General features: G+C 36.6%; 1 protein-coding gene and 1 long non-coding RNA gene across 2 annotated transcripts in view; one reads left to right on the forward strand and one right to left on the reverse strand.

Moving 5' to 3' along the window:
• pebp4 (phosphatidylethanolamine binding protein 4) overlaps nucleotides 1-20249 on the reverse strand; it is a gene marked incomplete at both ends in the record, with an annotated part of 206777 nt that overhangs the window by 123953 nt on the left and 62575 nt on the right. The window lies entirely within an intron of this gene.
• LOC307132356 lies at nucleotides 9029-11959 on the forward strand. The gene is made up of 4 exons (XR_013817284.1): nucleotides 9029-9445; nucleotides 9560-9619; nucleotides 10904-11026; nucleotides 11120-11959. It is a non-coding gene; the product is annotated as an uncharacterized lncRNA (long non-coding RNA).

The raw sequence follows: 20249 nt of genomic DNA on the forward strand, positions 1-20249 counted from the left end.
TAAATCATGGGATAATTTTCATTTTTGGGTGAATTAACCCTTTAAGAGATTCGCTCTTTGTCAAGCGATCCGTAAAGCACACTATTTTAGTTCATTTATTACAATATCAGGTTTAGCTCAACGAATGCGCAGTGAATTTGATGCACAGTAAACACTAGTGTGAGGCGCCCGACTCGCCGTCGCTTTGCTGAGAGCGCTCAGTGTTTCTCACACACTCAAAGAGAGAGCGAGAGTCTTATACCACACCGAATTGACGTGCTACATGTAAACAATACTCTTTGTTGTATTTCCTGTAAAACAACAGCATTCATTTGAAATTATTCAGCCTTTATGAACAAGCAGAAACTATTGCGCAAACAGCAATCTCATTGGCTGCTGCTCATCTTTTACCGTCCTTGTTTTGATTTCAGCAAATCAGTTTGAGCGAACGCTGACAACGTGGTTAATATTCATAAACCTAACAGTTCTATCATTAAATCATTATTTGCCTCTTTTTTTTGTAATCTGAAGACATGGTTGGGATTATTACTTTCGCTGTTTGCACTATTTTTTGCCATTGTTTGCACCAGCAGACTTTGAATAAATACAGAATCTGCACAGTTGCACTATTTAAACATTACCTGCACGTTTACAGAAGAAAAATATATCTGCAACTTTTCCATTTCTGAAAAGGCTGGTGTTTGGATTTGTACAGTTTTTTTTAAATAATTATTCTTTTATGTAATTTGTATATTGTGGAGCCTATTGATGATGGCCATGTTTTACTTTAGATCAATGTTTGTTTTTCTGAGGCTCTCAAGAATGCGTGCTGCTCTCACTTGAAGCCAAAAACATGGGGAATGGTACTAAATTAATATCGTCATTGATATCATTATCGCAATATATACCAGAAAATATTGTGATCAATTTTTAAGTCCATATCGACCCTCCCTACTTCACATTAATAAAGAGGAAATATTTTATTAATGTTGTAAAATTCATCCATTATGAAACTAATTAATTTAATAATAGTGTCATTATTTAGCACAATTTCAGTTCAATAACTGTGTCAATGTTGCAAATTTCATCAGTTATGAAAAGTTTAATCACAATAGTAATGCATTTAAACATAAAACAACCAAAAATGATATAGCATACATAAATTATTCTACATTAAATTAAATAAGTTTTATATATTAAACAGAGGCCAAATGCTTAATTTAATATGTTTTAGATCTTTTTTTCTTGCCAGTCCAAGAAAAATGTTTCCTCGGTTCATCTGCAGCCTCAAGACAATTTATAATCAACTCTAATCAGACAAGCCTATGTTTAAGCAACTACAGCATGGAATTAAAAATCCCTGATATTCTAAGGTCTCTAGAGTCTAAATCCTTTGCTCACCTGACACAAAGCAATAAGCTCAAACAACCATAAGCCTAATAATCGGATGATGTTCAAGTTTAAGCGATAGCAGCTCCAGGCGATATACAAACAGCCAGAACAATGCTGCCTCCTCCACGGGCTGTCACGGTAAACCCTGACTGGATCTCACTGATCTGACCCCCCTGTGGACAGATTAAACACCCTCCTCAGACCTGTTGCTGAAAATGTGATCCAGTTCTTTTTATTGGCCATGATGAAGAGCAGGAGGTGAATTAATGATTAGTACTTAAATAAATCTCAAGATTTTAATGCTACACTACATAAAGTTAGATATATAGTACATCCTACATTACCTGCAAACATACAGTATACTCTAATAAAGGAATATATATTATATAGCAAATCTCAGTGATTGTTTGTATTGTTGCAAAAATATAAACTGTATTATCTCTATATGTCTATTAGGGGTGTAACTGTACACAAAACTGACGGTTCGGTATGTACCTCGGTTTTGAAGTCACGGTTCGGTACAGGTTCGGTACAGCAGTTTTACAAAATTGCTTTTTATTTATTTGTATTTAACAGTGTTTTACTGAAAAAAAAGTGTCTGTCCTTAAATTATAACTAAAAGTTTATTGAAGATATTGCTCTAAACTACAACAGAGCCCAAATTCAGTTGCTATTTATTTTTAGGTATAAAAATATATAATATTCAAGTTCACTCAAAATAACAGTACGCAAACATGTAAACTTCACATAAGGCAGTTTTTGCAATAACTTCTAAATCGAATTATAAAATAGTTTTTTCTCCAATTCGTTGTTGAAATATAATCAGTGTCTGTCATTTTCATGACAGGTTTATTTAAACATACATGAAATAATCAAGACATCATTAACAGGTTCAGTAGAATATAATGAATATATAGGCTAATATAGTGCATATATTTAGTGAAAGAGTTGATTTATCTAGTGAATAAAAGTCTGTGGACACTGAATGACTGCCTGAGGTAAATGTGATGCTACATGACATTGTTTAGTTTACAAGCAGTTATATTGAGGTCTTTCCACCATTGAAACACTGATTGAGCGATTACACCACATATGATACGTGACAGTAAGTTGTAATGTATCCTCAACATACCTTCAGATGTTCATGTGTATTCTTTAGGAAGAGATGATCGATCGCGTTCATAGATAATCGCGAGTGCATGAACTGTGATCAGTGATCACTGATCAGTCACGCTACATTAAAGAATGTCAAAACGGCATTTATCGTTTGAATTTTGTGATAAAATGGACTGAATACTTAATATGTTTGTGTGGGAACTCGGATTAAAGTGTGTCCGCACTTAAAACAAGCCGACTGTTAACTGTTAAAGATTGCTTTCGGAAACCGTTTGGTACACGTGTACACCGAACAGTAAGCCCTGTACCGAAACGGTTCGGTACGAATACGTGTACCGTTACACCCCTAATGTCTATATATAATGTTGGATCAATACTGTATCTGCAAACAGTAGCTGCGTTTACAAGGACCCTAGTAATCCGATCGTAACCGGACTAATAGTGCAACCGGAATAAAAAAGTCACATGTAACCACGTCAATCTGAATGAATTGGTCCGATCTGATTAAAATTTCATTCGGATTGTAATGGGTGGTCTATTCCTTTTGTAATCCGATTAAGAGGACATGTAAACACTTGATCGGAATGAAAACTGAAACGGCAAAAAACTGCAATGTGCAATGATGCAGATGGCGTATGACGCACGGAACGAGCTGTTCTTCCTGCTGAATAAAGTGTCATAAATTATTGTCCTGTCATTCTGAAATTCTCTTTTCAAATATCGTCTGTGAACTGGAGCAGGACAGCGTCCCACCAGTCCTTGTTTCGGACTCTCATTCACAGACGACGGGTGCGGGAATGGCCGTTTTTACTGTTTGATAAATATAAGCAGCACGGCATAACGGCTCATGTGCTCGTCTTCTCCTAATTAGGACCCGAAAAAATATGAAGTCTGCTTTTTAAAACTTTAGCCCCGTTTCCACCGAAATTGCAATTTGTACCAGGAACTTTTTTTCCCCAAGAGCTGCTACTGTCTGCGTTTCCACTGCGGTCTAAAGTACCGTGAAGATTAGGCAAATTAGTCCGGTGATGTAGGACTGCGCACGACTACTCCTCCCAGTCATTAACAAAACGGCGGAAAAGTGACGAGCACTGATACTAAAGCGTATTCTGAAAGCTTGTAAAGATAGGTTTAAAATAAGACAACGTATGTTATTATCAGCTATTACGGACATTGACCGTGAGATGGCTGAGACGAACGCGCGCCATCAGACAGAAAGAGCAAGACTGAAGACTGACATTTACTGAACGCAGAACGAACCTCGCAAAAGACTTTTAAAAATGCCGGTTGAAATAAAATGCTGCGTGAATTCAATCAATCAGCATGTTCAGCGCACAAGTCCCTCTCCCGAAAGTTCCTGAACTTTGAAAAAGTACTACTTCGCGAGCAGGGTCGTTCAGAGGGGGAAATATTCACCCGGAACTTCATTTAGACCCTGGTTCCTGCGTTCGAAACACACAGAGTACCACCCCAAAGTTCCTAGTTCCTGGGGACTGGTTGGTAAGCAACAGCTGCGGGAAACTCTGTATATTCACGCAGTGTGCGCCTGTCAAAAGATTAAAGGGATAGTTCACACAAAAATTAAAATTTGCCCATGATTTACTCATCCTCAAGTCATCCTATGTGTATGAGACATTCTTCTTTCAGAAGAACACAATCAGAGTTTGTAAAAAATGCCCTGGCTCTTCCAAACTTTATAATGGCAGTGAATGGCTGTTTCTGTTTAGAAGTATCATAAAAGTGCTCCACAAGGCTCCGGGAGGTTAATAAAGGCCTTCTGAAGCGAAGCGATGCGTTTGTGTAAAAAAAAAAGTCCTACGTCAAACACAGTCTCTCATGAACGCATGTACGACAGTTAGCGGAAGTTAGAGATTACAGTTTGTAAAGTTTTAAATATGGATATTTTTCTTACACAAAGTTTGTGACATATAAACGTGCACATCAATCCCTTTATTTAGCTTTCATGTAAACACTATGTTCAGGTTCATCAATCGGAAAGAATTCATTCAGATTGAAGCAAAAAGTGTTCATGTAAACGTAGTGAACGTGATTTCACCAAGTGCAACAAGTTTCTATATCAGCACCTTTTTTTATCCTTGAACAACATTTCAATCATAATCATATTTGAGGGACAAGTTTACAGTTTATGTCAAGTTTTTTGTTATTCACCTATCATTTCCCTCTGATTTTAGGGGAAATTTACAGGTAGGGTTAGGGTAAAGATATGACAATTTTCAGACAGGAATGTTGTTCCAGGATCAACTAATATAACTGATACTGTATATCCTATAAACTATATACATTATATATCGAGTCCAACCTTTAGTTTAAACTGATAATCATTTGTTTTCCCCTATTAAATCCAGTCATGCAGCAGCTCTTCTGCCACTCAGCCCCGGCTGAGGGGCGTGTTCCGGCAGGAAAGTGACGTCCATGCATAACCTCTATATACTATACAGGAAATTTAAACTGCTTGATCGCTCTCATCTGCTAAATGAGACTATAATGCATTAAGATTAGAGCCTGACCGATTTATCGCTCTGTCGATTTTAACGGCCGATATGAGCCTGTCGCAGCTATATCGGCATTGGCGTATATGCCATAGATATGCCACTGATATGAACGCGCACTCACGTCTCTCACAGCGTGCAAATATTCACACAAAATTGTCAAAATGCCTGTCTTGTTGAGTATCATCGTAAACATAGTCGGTTATGTCTTAAGTGAATGTAAACATGAAATTTGCCAATCACCGTCAGCATTTTTGGTCATTTTCACAAGTTTCATGGCCCACAGAATATCATGTGTGAGTATCTTATGTAATATATCAAACAGACCCTCTGTTTTATTCTAGCTTAATTTATTCTTTTTTTTATCAGCTCTTGAATGTGGGTCAGTTTCATTTAAAAAGCAACCTCTTGAGCAAAAAGCTGAGAGAATCAAATTTTTGTCAAAGACTACATACAGATGGGATTCAGAACGATGAACACACAGGGTTGATCGACTCCATCAACACCTCAAAGCTTCACAGTCCTATAGCTCGTCCTGGGTTTACATTTCATTCAATAACATAGCCGTTTTGATTTATATGCTGCTTAATGTTGATGATCGCGTTATTTTACATATGCATCTGCTTAAGAGATCGCTCGTTTCAGCTTCTTCTTCGCCTGTGTTTTGATCTGGAGATTCCGTACTCGTTCAGGAGATGCGTAATAGAGCCCCCTACCATATAACAGTGTAAACATGGAAAGCTGGAAAATCTTGTCAATTGCAGGGTAGCGTTTTCTCATAAAAGACGAGATAACAAAAGACAGAAAAAAATCAAATAACTTTAATAAGGGTTAATCTATATACAGTGAAGACTATGAAGTGATATTTTACATTTGATCACTATTTCTGTAGCCCACCTGAAAATCTAGTTTAGACCTATATGAAAAACCTGAAAAAAACTAAGTTTTTCACTTGTATGTTTGTTCGGTTGTATTTATGTACAATGTATATTATGTATATTCTGTAATATATCTATACAGTACCAGTCAAAAGTTTGGACACACCAATGGGAAAGTGTGTCCAAACTTTTGACTGGAACTGTACTATAATATACACAAAGAATATATATCAATATCGGAATTTTTTTATTCTCCAGTACCGGTATCGGCCCCCAAAAACCCATATCGGTCGGGCTCTAATTAAGATATTACAAACATTAACATCATTGTTGTCCCAAATGACACACTATGCACTCATACACTATGTACTCAACCATGTAGCGTATGAATTTTAAGGTTATTTTGTCATTCAACATCAGAGTCTGATAGCCCCTCCCCCTCGGGCTATCACTGCATGAAAACACTGAAATCCGGCACTATCCGGGCATGGTATACTCCTGTGTAATTTGATGTTTACCGGATGTATGTGGGAAAAAGCGGATCAGAGTAACACGGAACAGTATATTTCCAGAAAAACCCGGAAACCTTACGTATGCGGACGTATACAGGAATCCGTGAAATTTCACGGACATATACAGCTGAAACACTGCTGGGTGTGCTAGGACTGAAGACTGTTAGGTGTGAAGAAGACCTTTCATATGTTAATGACTGACACTTGTGCTGGCTGTTCTCAGAAGGAGGGGGGCAGGGGAGCACTTCAGGATTGAGAATTATCTCTGGTCTACTGTAGGCTACAGCAAACAAGCTTTTTACACAGAAAAAATAATTCTTAAGGCCCTGAAACACTAAACTGAACTAGCAATGACTAAAGCCGACTGTGGGGTTGGTTCACGTTGCCTGGGTCTGGGCCAAACCATCAGAATGGTGTGTCAGGGCCTTAAAACCACTGCATGAAAAGAGTCTCTAAATCAAATATTTTTTATAAAAACAGTACAAAATAAAAACCCTGTCTGAACATATACGTTCACAAAAAAATCTGAATATGTAATGAAATAAACAAAGAAATGTAATGGAATTAACAAAGGATAATTAACCAAACATTTTAGACTATCCCCAAACAATTTTTGCAAAGTTTTACAAATTGTAGGCAATAATAGAATTAAATAAAAAGGAGATGAAATGTGGAAAATGAAAAAGTTTGTTTTAAAAACACCAAAAACTGATATGCTCAAAATAAAAATATGGAATAAAAAAGAGCAGGGATTCACTTGCTCAAGAAACACAGAAACACAAGCAGATCTTTCAGCTCTGCAACTGTTCACAAAAAGTGTCACTCCAAGATTCTTAACTTTAACACGCTGCAAAAGAGGGGCGTTTTGAGGTTTGAAATCCACCACTCACAATAGATGTAGGTGCAACCAATAAGGTTACCAATAAAAATAAGGCAACCAATAAAAATAATCCTAATTTTACAGAAAAAAACGTCAGTTTTTTACAGTATTTTCTTGTAATTTTGAATTATGTTTAAAACAATGTAAAATTACAAACAATATCTAAATAAACAACTTGACTGTTATTTTAAGGATTATATCATTAATGACAAATTACAGTAATTCTCATTTTTTTATACAGGAACATCACTGTATTATTTTTCTGTTTTCATAAATAACAAATTCATGCAAAATTACAAACAATATCTGTAAATTAACAACTGTAATACAATATTTAGCTCATTATATTAAAGGTTTATGTTTATGTCCATACTAACAATTTAACATTATTCTTTGTCATTTTAAAGTAAATCTTATTAGTTTTATATTTACACTGTAAGAATAAAAACCTAAAAAAAAACGCAGCTACAGCTGCAAAACAAAAACCGTAAAATAAGTCAAATATCTTAAGTCAAATAAAGTTAAAAAACTTCACAGAAATTTACATTAAACATTTTAGAGAAAACAATATTAGTTTACAGATTTTTCCTTATTTAAATTAAGATATTTTACTTTAATTTTCTGTTTTACAGTGAAGGTGTATTTTTACATTCAAACTGGTTTTACATTCAATTCTGGATACAAATATAACAAAATATATAGCAAACTAAATATCAAACAATAATTGTTTTTAAAGAGTACAAATCTGCACTGCAAATCTGCACAGGTTGAAACTTCCAGGCCTCTGCCCACACCACAAAACAACATTTGACCAATTCATTAAATATAACAGCAAATAAAAATAAATATACACATTTTCTAACTGTTGTTTTAAACAAGTTTTTTTCTATATTTGCAAGGCTACTTGCTGTCTTTCCGTGTTCTTTTGAGCGTGATTGGTCAATCTGAACGTCATCCAGAAATCTGACCAATGACAGTGCGCGCCTTCAGTTTGAATTATACACCCGTTGCCGTTGGAGTTGCTCGTTGCTCGTGGCTCGCGGGGACGCGACGCGATCGCGCGGCTTCTAATCTTCAACAGGACGGCTTCTTCTGTCCATTAATGGCATTGCATGGATCATTTTAAACCTGTTAAAATCTTATTTTGGACGAATTTTGATTGTGGGATGTCGACTGAGAACGAAAAAACATGAATACGAACAGACTAAGTTTCCAATGGCGGACAGCAGACGGCAGAAGGTAACGTAAACCCCTTTATATTTTTTCTACTGCTTATCAAGATATATAACGTTAGTGCATTAAAGTCATATGCTAATCGTGATTAACTTACATATTCTGTTTCTGTGTTTTGTTGTAATATTGTTAAGATAGGGCTGGGTGTTATGGCGATCTGATGATACTGACTATTGTTAGTGATTTTGCTGTAAACGTTAACATTACCGTTTTATATTGCGGAATGCGAATATAGCGTATATAACGCAGCACTGACTGTACTAAAACTTTTTGACATTTTGACAAGGAAACATGCATGAATGTAGAATAATGAACGGGACATGCATGTGTTAAAATAAGCCTCTCTCAGACAGCAGGCGATCCCGAAATCAATTATCTTTCTGTAAAATGCACACAATTATCTCAGAAACCTTGTCATGTGAGGTATTCACTTGATTTAAACAGTCAGTTATGTCTTAAGTACGTTAAACAGTTCAAGTTAACGTGGGGAAACCCGGATGCGTGTCATTCTGTGCATCTGTTCTTAAAGGGGCTGCAGCTTTGTCATCATTTTAATAAAACAAAAGAATAGAGAAGACCTTCTGCTTCTTTAAGAATCATGTGATATTAATTAATTGAATATCATACAGTGAAGACTTTTAAAGCAGTATTATTCTGTAGCATTTTAATAAAATATCCATCAAAATAAATATATTGTGATATCGTTATTGTAAAATATAATTTCTCATGTATGTATAATTATATGGTCATAATGCCCATCCCTACTGTCAGCTAGTTTTAAGATCAAGCTTGTCATAAAATGTAACAGAGCTTTGGAATGAATAATCTGAGATCATGTAACTTACACTTGTTCTGCAGAGAGGACAGGAAAACACCATACTTGGACTGAAGAATTATAGGCAAACCAGGATTTTGGATCTACTGTAAAGTTTTTGTATGGGCCTGGTGAGTATGTTTTGCAAGTCCATGTCCGTAAGTTGATAATTAATATTAATGTTTTATCAAACAAATTAATATTCATTTGTGTGTGTGCATGTTTCTTCCCCCCTCATGATCCAGAAGTTTTGGATCCATGATCCTGAAGAACTTTTACAGATGTTGACCCTGAATGTGTAAAAGGTAATCTTAAAAATGTTGTCATTATTTTAATGTTCTCTGTTTTTTTCTGTAATGTAGACGCATGCATTTTCTGTGAAGTTGCTTTGAAACAATATCAGGGTTTTTCCTACATTGAACATTTTTTGCCGGCCGCCAAAACAAATTTTTGTCCCGCCAAAGCCTTATTTGTTGAGTTATTGTGATTTATGATTGATGTAGTAGAGGACTGCTGCACTTGAGTTAACTGAGTGACAGAGAGAACGACCAGTGAGCTCCTACCCCGCTCGCACGCTCTCTGTCTTCAAAATAAGCATTCTTAGCTTTCTAATGTTTCACATATTACGTTAATCAAAATCAAAAGGTCGGAAGACCGAATCCATGTTGCACGTGGCGCTATCAGACGTCTTCCTTTAATTACCGCTGGGTGTGAAATGCGCTCAAAAAACATTGACTGATTCTCTGACCAGCTGACATAAAGCATACTTTAAATAAACAGGAAACAAATCCTATCCGGTTATGAAATGTTTTCTGTGTCTTGACAAATCTTTCGCGATTTTCTAAAGACGGGATTCACACACAACGCGTCTGCTAATGTCCGATTCGCCACCTAATGACTCCTTTGAACCGAATCATTTTAACGACTGGTTAGAACTGATCTGTCCAACACTGAACTCACGAATTAGTTTAATCATTTACTCAGAACAACACCTGAAATGAGAACACAAGTGTGCTTACCCACTTTAGCAAGAGTGGATGGTAAGAATTATTTTTAATTATCAACAGTCTTTCAGCTTATTTATGTGGACAATGTGTAGTAAAATAAATAGCCTAAAATCATTTAGTTTAGACTGGAGTGAGGTGAACCCAGAACAAATTTGTTGTTAGCTAGCTGATTGTATATGGCAGAAAATTAGGCTATTTGTTCATTTTTTTTTAATACTATTTTTTTAATATTGATATGATTACCAAAACAATTATCAGTAAATAGTGTAAAAATGAGGAACAAAAACAAACATCAAGGTATCAAAATAAGATAAGCAAAAGTTACAAACTTTCTTTGAATTTATTTCAAATTTATTGTCAGTATTGCGCTTGCAGATCATGTGGGTAGGGTATTTTTTTTTTACCGTGCGTATGTGTGTGTATGGATGACCATGTCTGTCAGCCACCACCGAAGACCATTTTTGACCGAGGAAAAACCCTGAATATGTATTGTGAAAAGCGCTATACAAATACATTTTAATTGAATTGTTTTACTTACTTTTATTGGCATTAACTATATATTATTAATGTATTATTTGGCAGGTCTCAAGATGTATTTTATTTTGTGAGACTTTGCTGAGGAAGTATTCTTTGGCTCAGTCTGAAAAGGCCCAGAAAAGAAACACTATGAAGAACATCACACAGAACCGTCAGAGAAAGAGACGGGTAAGTTAAGAAACCGGTTAAGCTTTTTCCCTCCAGAATGTTACTATACTCCTCTCTGAGTTTTAGTGGTTAATTCACTGTCATGTTTTGCAGTTGCTGGAGACCAGGTCCAGGGTTGCACAAACCAACACAGAACCTGTGGAAGACCGCAACTATAGACCTGATGAAGATGAAGATGATGCTGTTGTTGATGGAAGGCTTGGTTAGGCTAGCTACTACAAACCAGACTAGACTGACCCACACTACATGTCACATCACCAGCCCATCATGCCAGTTTGAAAAAATGTTCAAAACTCAAACAACATTGTGTTAGAGTTGGTCACAATTATTTTATAATTATAATTTTAATATTCAATTGTTCCATTTTATATTTTCTTTATTCCTATGTTTATATACTTATACTTTTATTGGTTCCCATATATAGAACATTTACATATATTTTATATACACTTTTTAATTTATAGATTTCTTTGTCTCGTTTTATATTGTATACTTTGTATGTTTGTTCCTTTTTAGATGTCCATGTTGCTTTTGATCTCCACGTTTTGTATTGTTGTTCCTTTTACGTCGCCTTCCTTTAGAAACATTTTGTTCACTTATCTTTTCCCCCATTCATTTTAATGTATGTTTATAATGCTCTTTGTTCTTTTTATTTGGTTATATTGTTTACTTGGAATATTTATATGTATTTTAATATATTTTATATACACTTTTTTTGTCTTATAAATGTATTGTTCTCATTTTATATTGTTTAATTTGTATATTTATTCTTTTCCTTTTTATGTTCACTGTGTATTTTATTCCTTTACATCTCTGTCTTTTAAATGCATTTTGTTCATTTTTTTCCCCTTTTTGTTTCTTTACCAATTCATTTTAACGTATATTTATGTTCTTTGGACTGTTTATATTTTTACATTTGTTCCTTTACATTTGCATCCCTTTTAAATACATTTAGTTAACTTGTTTTTGTTTCACCATTGTTTTAATGTTCTTTTATAATGCTGTTAAGAATGTGTTTTTTTTTTAATACCTTTTTAATAAATATTTCAGACTTTCTCAAATTGTTTTGTGTGTGTTTTTCTTTTGGGAGGGAGAGGGGATTATTTTATATATATATATATATATTAATGAGCAAAATCTGCATAGCTGGCCTATAACCAATCAAGTCCCTATGCTACAAAACCTAGCCCACCCTTAGCCTTAGAAGTAACCAATAAAGTCACTTGACTGGGTTTTCAATGCGTCCTGTCATCCAATAGCAGTCTGGGTTTTGGGAGTGGTTTTAAAAAAAAACAACCAATCCAGTTTGAGATGAAGGACCAATAGGGGGTGGAAGGCAAAGCTGTTTAGAGGTGTGAAAATGTCTCCTGGGAAAAACTTGATGGGATTATTTGCCATGGCAACAAATGGCTGTAGCATGGGAGTATACGGCCACAACATACATCCGATTTGGTACCATTTCGGATGAATACGGACATATACGGATCCATGGAATTTGACCTATCCGGCCAGTATACTCCTGGATTCTTCCGAATTTCAGCAGTGTATACAGGAGTATCCTGGTCCGGATACACCTTTTTTCATGCAGTGTATGAAATAAAAGCTTCAGCATTTCAGGGCATGAAGTGTCCAACATTTCACACTTAATTTTAAAGTAAGTGCATCATCCGGGTATTTTTGGAATTTTCAGTGATGTGACCACATTACAACAAAACGGCACAGAATAGTGCACAAGTAGGCCTACGTGAATTAGGACACGCATCATGAATTTCTGTGAAGCTGCTATAGAACGTGTATCGTGAAAAGAGCAATACAAATAAATTTGACTTGACAGAAACCTTTAATTGTAACATTACTGGGGGCTCGTCCGGGATGTGAAATTTGCAGAGCTCTGCTCCTGTAAACAATGCTTTACAGATCTGTCAGATTCTGTCACATCCCTTCCATGACCATTCCTGGTATCCTTCTGCAGATACGAAGTGTAAGTAACCGTGTTTACTTATTATATTTAGACTGTCATGGCATCACTTGAAACATTGGATAAAGCATTGATAGACAAGTTTGGCAAATGATTCTTTCACAACAGTCTCATGCCAACACGTGCAATGTTTATTTCAAAAACAGTAGGATACTTGCATATTTTATAAGTATTTTTTATTTGCCGTACTGCACACTTGCCTGCTAGATTTTCATTGTAAGTGCATTACTATAAATGTGTCTTTCATTGCTTTTTACAAACTGACTGACAAGTTGTAATTATATGGTAACTGACAGCATGCCACAGATGCTGTTAATAGAGCTAATGATGTATTTAAATGCAAAAATATTTAATAATTTAATCATTTGAGGAGAGTACTTCAATATATTAGACATTGTACATGTCTGTGTGCGGATTCAAAACTTTTATGTCGATGAACAAGTCCAAACTTGTATTCGTTATTCCGGTCTCAACAATCATATTATTGTAACATCAGTACACTACTGACATTAAGACCTATTTTCAGTGTTTCCCCTAATAAATGTGGAGAAAGCACATGCATTATGTGGGTGTGTGTAGCTGTGGTAGAGAATATATGTGTGTATGTGTATAATTAATGTGCATTTAGACAGATGGAGGAAGCAAATGCAGTGGAACGAGAGGACAGGGAGGGAAGGTGTGAAGAGATGCAGTCTTCCCCCCACCAGCTGGGACAGGGTATGGTTTAGGTGTACTAAAAAAAACCATAATAACTTAATATTTGTGAATTTAAGTAATTTGTATTTCATGAACAAGATCTGATTGTGGGTAGATATTATCCTTGTTTGAGATGAACTCCAAGCCTGGGGCTTGTTTGACTTGGCTTGTAAGCAACCACCTGGAAATGCCCTAAAAAGCACCTTGAACATAGTAACACACATCCACATGTGTGTGTATATTTCCCATAATCCTTCTGAAGAAAGGGTCTTGAAAACCAAGAGTCAAAATCCTTTCACAAGTATTTTCACAAGAAGATGTTCTATATGTCTACTGTATCTTACACTATAATGGAAATATGTTCTGCTGGCGCCATGTCCTAGCTGTTAACATGCTTCAGAATTTAAGGACTAACATAATAATGGTTTAACGGTTTAGCAACAATGGAAATAAGTCCCTGGTGTGTTTCAGGCTTCGGGTTGTGTCTTGGATTTTTTCTTTTAGCTTTTATTGGTATTTTTGGTGGCAAAATAATATGCACTTGGGATTTCACACATTTTGGATTCCTATAGCCTCTTTGCGTGGGACAGGGCCATTAAGGACATTTTTAACACATTCAGTATATTGCTTTTCAAAACAATCAAAAAAATTCAATATTGCTTGACCTCAGACACATTTCGCCGCTATTCCACTGGGGCTGGTGTATTGTGACGTATATCGTGGTATAACAGATTATCGAAAAAGAAAAAATGTAGGGTAGGGACTTGATTATATGCATCGTTTTTTTGAGTGGATTTGGAGATGTCAGTGTTGCATGCACTCAAAAATGGAGGCAGATGAACGCAAACTTGAAGGGGCGAGTTTAAGCAGACTAAATGATTGGAGAAAACTTGCATATGTCACCAGAGAGAAGTCTGTCATTTCACTGGAAGGTCAAGTTATGAAATTTTTACTAAACATTATGAGGTCAAAATTTACTATTAGTGGAATAAAGTGCATTTAAAATGAAAGATTTACCAACAATCAATCTTTACAGTACTATAGTGTTGTCACAATACCTAATTTTGACCTCTATCCTATACTAGACTAAAATACCAAGATACCGATACTGAATCGATACTACAACAAAAAACAGTAAAGTAATTGAATAATATGGCAGAACTTACTATTCATTGTTTTATAAAAAACTTACTTGGCCAGCATGTTGCTGTCCTGCTTTTTACCAGTCCCTCCTCTTATTGCAATAATAATTACATGCCAGTGTGAGCCTCCTTTGCAACAATTACATTATCAATCATGTTAACATTCACTAAGCATTCACTATTCTGAACAGTTTGGGACCAAAATCTTATTTCATGATGTGGGTAATTTAATATTTTTTAAATGTAATTTTATAATTACAATATAGATATTTGATACAATTTTTGTTTTTAAAAATAAACAAAAACGCTAATTACAAAAACAGTACTTTATTTTTCAGCTACAGTAGGTCTATTTAACAGTAGCATTAAGGAAATAAATTAAATAATAAAATATAAAAAAACTGCATAGCATTCACTCTATAAATTAACTATACACTGATTATTAAATACATATATTTATTTATTCAGTCAAGAATGGGGTGATTTTCTATTTTCTTTTGTTGTTTGACTAACATTAAATGTATGTCTGTCGTCAGATGTAGCGTAAGCATTTTGAACTGCGAGAGGTGTTACACTTTTTCCGTAAGTTGAATACAGAAGACCGCCGGAAGTTAAAAACTTTACTTTATAAAGTTTTAAATGTGGATATTTTCCTAACATAAACGCATCGCTTCGCTTCAGAAGGCCTTTATTGAAGGGATAGTTCACCCAAAAATGAAAATTCTGTCATCATTTACTCACCCTCAAGTTCTGCTGAACACAAAAGTAGATATTTTGAAGAATGTTCGTAACAAAGCAGATAGAGCAACCATTGACTACCATAGTATTTTCCCCTACTATGGTAGTCAATGGTTGCTCTATCTGCTTGGTTACAAACTTTCTTCAAAATATCTTCTTTTGTGTTCAGCAGAACAAAGAAACTCATATAGGTTTGGAACAACTTGAGGGTGAGTAAATGATGACAGAAATTAAATTTTTGGGTGAACTATCCCTTTAACCCCCGGAGCCGTGTGGAGCACGTTATGATGGATAGATGCACTTTTACTAACCCTTTAAGGACCCCTCTGAAAGGACGCAATTCGATTTTCGTGCATTTGCACATGGGCACTAGTTATATATTTATTTGAACCAATACATTTTGGACATAGGATTATTAGAAGAAACTGCAAAAAATTAGTAGATAACCAAGAAATGGGTAAACAAACATGAAGACAAAGAGTAGCTAAGACGGAGAGAGAAAAGAACTACAGAGAAAACAAGGCCCCGTTGTGAGTTTATAAGTTCATGGTTTATCCCTGACCCGATACCAAGCCGTGTTGTCCATTCAAAAGCCTATAAATATCCATCCTGCTTTATCCTTCCCTCTCACACAGACGACCATAAACACACACACACACACACACAAACACACACTCGGGACCCGCAGCTAACGCAACGCAAATCAATCCCAAATCCCTCTTTAAGCAGTGAAAACACTTGAACTGGTTGGGTAATTAACAGGTATCTGTGTTGTGATTAAGATACAGAGACGGCTTAAGGATCATCGACTGTAGCTTAGTGCAAGGTTAGCCGATCAATGAGTAAATACAGGGGAAATCGGCCCATTAAAAAGAGCACCAGATGAATACTAATCTCAACACGGGAGAACAATTACCAATGAAATACACAATTTATAACTAACTTACATATGCAATAGTGCTTGTCCAACCAGCTTTTCGTAGGGTGTCATTCCACTAACTAGTTCCCAATTGCATGAATCAATATATCATGAACACAAGGGCCTTAAAGGGTTAGCTCACCCAAAAATGAAAATTAGCCCATGATTTACTCACCCTCAAGTCATCATAGGTGTATATGACATTCTTCTTTCAGACGAATAAAATCGGAGTTATAATAAAAAAGTCCTGGCTCTTCCAAACTTTATAATGGCAGTGAATTGTTGCCTCGTTTATTAAGTCCATAAAAGTGCATCTATCCATCATATAACTGCTCCACACAGCTTCGGGGGGTTAATAAAGGCCTGCGAAGCGAAGTGGCGTGTTTGTGTAAGAAAAATATTTAAAACTTTATAGACTAAAATAACTAGCTTCCGGCGGATTGCCGTACGCATCAATTTATGGCGAAAGAGTAACCTTTGAACCCTTGACGCATGCGTATTGACAAAACACTGGTTATGAATTAGAGTCTAAAACGAGAATTTTTAAAGAGAAATGGCAGAGGATTTGGATATAAGAGAAGAGGGGCTTGAGTTGCAATGCTTCAATACATCGCGTCAGGCCGCAAGTCGAATTGCATATGGCTTTCCGCCGGAAGTTAGTTATTTTAGTCTATAAAGTTTTACATATGGATATTTTTCTTACACAAATGCGCCACTCCGCTTCAGAAGGCCCCCGGAGCCGTATGGAGCAGTTTTATGATGGATAGATGCACTTTTATGGATGAGGCAACAATTCACTTCCATTATAAATGCTTGGATTAGCCAGGGCTTTTTTAATATAACTCCGATTTTATTCGTCTGAAAGAAGAATGTCAGATATACCTAGGCTGACTTGAGGGTGAGTAAATCATGGGCTAATTTTCATTTTTGGGTGAACTAACCCTTTAACACACTAAACATTAGAACGCTTATGACTTAATGGGTGTTAATGAACACGTATGAGAACACGTATGACTCAATTCTAGGTGTTCTTGAGTATTAATACATTTCACCCTTTGATTATCCTGTGTTTTTACTGTAGTCATTCTGTGCACTTTAGAGTGATTTGAATTTGCAAACTATTATGGATTCATTTTAAAATGTTCACCCAGCAGTATTTTTTTAAAAGAGGCAAATCCAGCACTGGTTTGCAAAAATTATAATGTTCTTAACCCAGAAATTTGAACAGGTGATGCTCACTGATTTTTTACAGTGCATCCTGGGGATTTCTAGGGAGAAAATGATTCAGTGCAGTTTAGTGAACTGGGCCGCCTGACCCCATTGGACTTGGACTTATCCAGGCCTCTTACATTAATGTCACAATATTTCTCTTGAAGGATTTATCTATTCATTATCTGTTCATTTAAAGTAAGATTCTCCTCCGTGATGTCTGACGCCACACCCACTGTGTCTGTCATGGCTCAACGTTCACGCAGGGTTGAAAATTAGGGATCAATACGGCGACCACCTGGGGTGACTTGTAGATAGGTGAGAGTTTAGACGCAAGAGATGAGGAACAAGAGGACGTCTGAAAGACGGATAGAATAAAGAGAAATGGAAGAAAAGTATGGAAAAAACAAAGAGATGCAAGAGGGCACAGAAAGAAAGGACAAAGGAAAAGGACAGAAGAGTAGAGGTTTGGAGAGGAGGGCTGGTATGGGCTGCTATCAAGGCAGGGGATGGGGCTGTTCTCGGGAGTCAAAGGGGTTTAAGGTCAGGGCAGGGGCAGTAATTGAATCCAGTCTGTGGTGGAAAAAAGGATAGTGGAAATGCAGAGATTAAACTGGGACAGGAAACACACACACTTAAAAACCTCTGTTTTGCTCACTCCTCATTTCCCACACACATATATTGGTCACCATCTTAAAAGAGAACGTTTAGGGTTAGGAAAGATGTCGCTTATTGTCAATGCTGGTCTGTGCCTTAGGTGCATTTGCCTACTGTGTGGCTAAAAATAAAAACTGGAATCTACTAAAAGCCATTGGCATTTTGGGTGATTCATTTGAAGAATCTTTACACAGCTCTTTTCCATACAAGCAAGAAAAAAAACTGAAATGCATGAAACAGATCTTGAATCAGTATTTACTGAAAATCTTGCATTTTGCCAAAGCTGTCAAACCAGTAGAGCATGGCGCTGACAATGCCAAGGTCATGGTTTTCGAGCATGAACTGTAGGCTACATGTGATTTTTTTTTTCTTCGTTTTTAAAAAAAAATAAATTTGCAAAGATTTCAAACTAATTTCTTTCATGTTGTCATTATGGGTCATTATGAGTCCTGCACGGGTGCGGGTACCCGCGGGTCACCCGTCGGGATATTGCTGAAACGGGTGAAAAACATCCTACTGTGTAGGATACGGGTGCGGGTCGGGTCGGACAAGGGAGAAACACGGGTCTAAACACGGTTTTTAAACAGTCACGTGCAAACAAATATAGGCCTATATATAAACAATATAAAAAATACAAAAATATGTCATGCCTGTATTCCAAGTTGATAAAATAATTTCAAATCCATATCAGTTTATCTGTGGCCGCGCGGTGCGCGCGTGCCCTCACAGAAGAATCACAACCGCGCGCGCGCTATCTGCATGCACTGCAGCCATCAAGATGGATTATGAGGAGTTGAAGAAAAGAGAGCCGCAAATGTGGAACTTCATCGCTGAGGAAGCACGCAGATAACTGTGGTAACAAACCAAGCACAAGCAGTTCTATCGAACAGTATTTGTGTTATATTTCCTGAGTTTGGTCTCTTAATAACACTGTCTTAGTAGGCCTACATTAAGCCACATTAAGTGTTTTTTTATAATGGTTTTCTATGGTAGGAAAACGTTTAACGTGTAATTATACGCGTTGCGTTCATATTCTGGGCTCATCTGATTTTTTGTACATAGTATACGTTATTAGTATTATGTTTACGGAGTTTGGTCTCTTAATAACAGTACATTAAGCCACGTTAAGCTCCCGGCAGAAGTTGTCCTTGTGTTAATGGTCGTGTAATAACTTCTGTATGCTGGCAATAAACATTTTTGTAAGTGTGTCTATAATGTGATATGCTAAACTGATTTTATTGCGGGTGCGGGTCGGGTGTCGGTTCTATTTTAAGCGGGTCGGGTCGGGTCGGGTGCGGATTTTGTCGGAAAACGGGTCGGATGCGGGTTTAAGCACTGCGGGTACGGGTTTTCAAAATCGGACCCGTGCAGGACTCTGTTATGGGGTATTGTTTGTAGGATTTTGAGGAAAATAATTATTTTAATCCATTTTGGAATAAGGCTGTAACATAACAAAATGTGGAAAAAGTGAAGCGTTGTGAATACTTTCCGGATGAACTGTATATCGTCAGCACTCCACCAATCAGGCCTGCATTTTAGAGTGACCAGGCGGCAAGACAGCCCGCCTGGAGTTTGCCAAAAGGCACCTGAAGGATCCTCAGACCATGAAAAACTCAATTCTCTGGTCTGATTAAACAAAGATTGAACTCTTTGGCCTGAATGGTAAGCGTCATGTCTGGAGGAAACCAGGCACGCTCATCTCCTGGCCAATACCATCCCTACAGTGAAGCATGGTGGTGGCAGCATCAAGCTGTGGGGATGTTTTTCAGGAACTGGGAGACTAGTCAGGATTGAGGGTAAGATAAGATAATTGCAGCAATGTACAGAGACATCCTTGATAAAAACCTGCTCCAGAGCGCTCTGGACCTCAGACTAGGGCGAAGG

Source organism: Gobio gobio, assembly GCF_949357685.1.
Source record: "Gobio gobio genome assembly, chromosome: 10".
Taxonomy (NCBI): Eukaryota; Metazoa; Chordata; class Actinopteri; order Cypriniformes; family Gobionidae; genus Gobio; species Gobio gobio.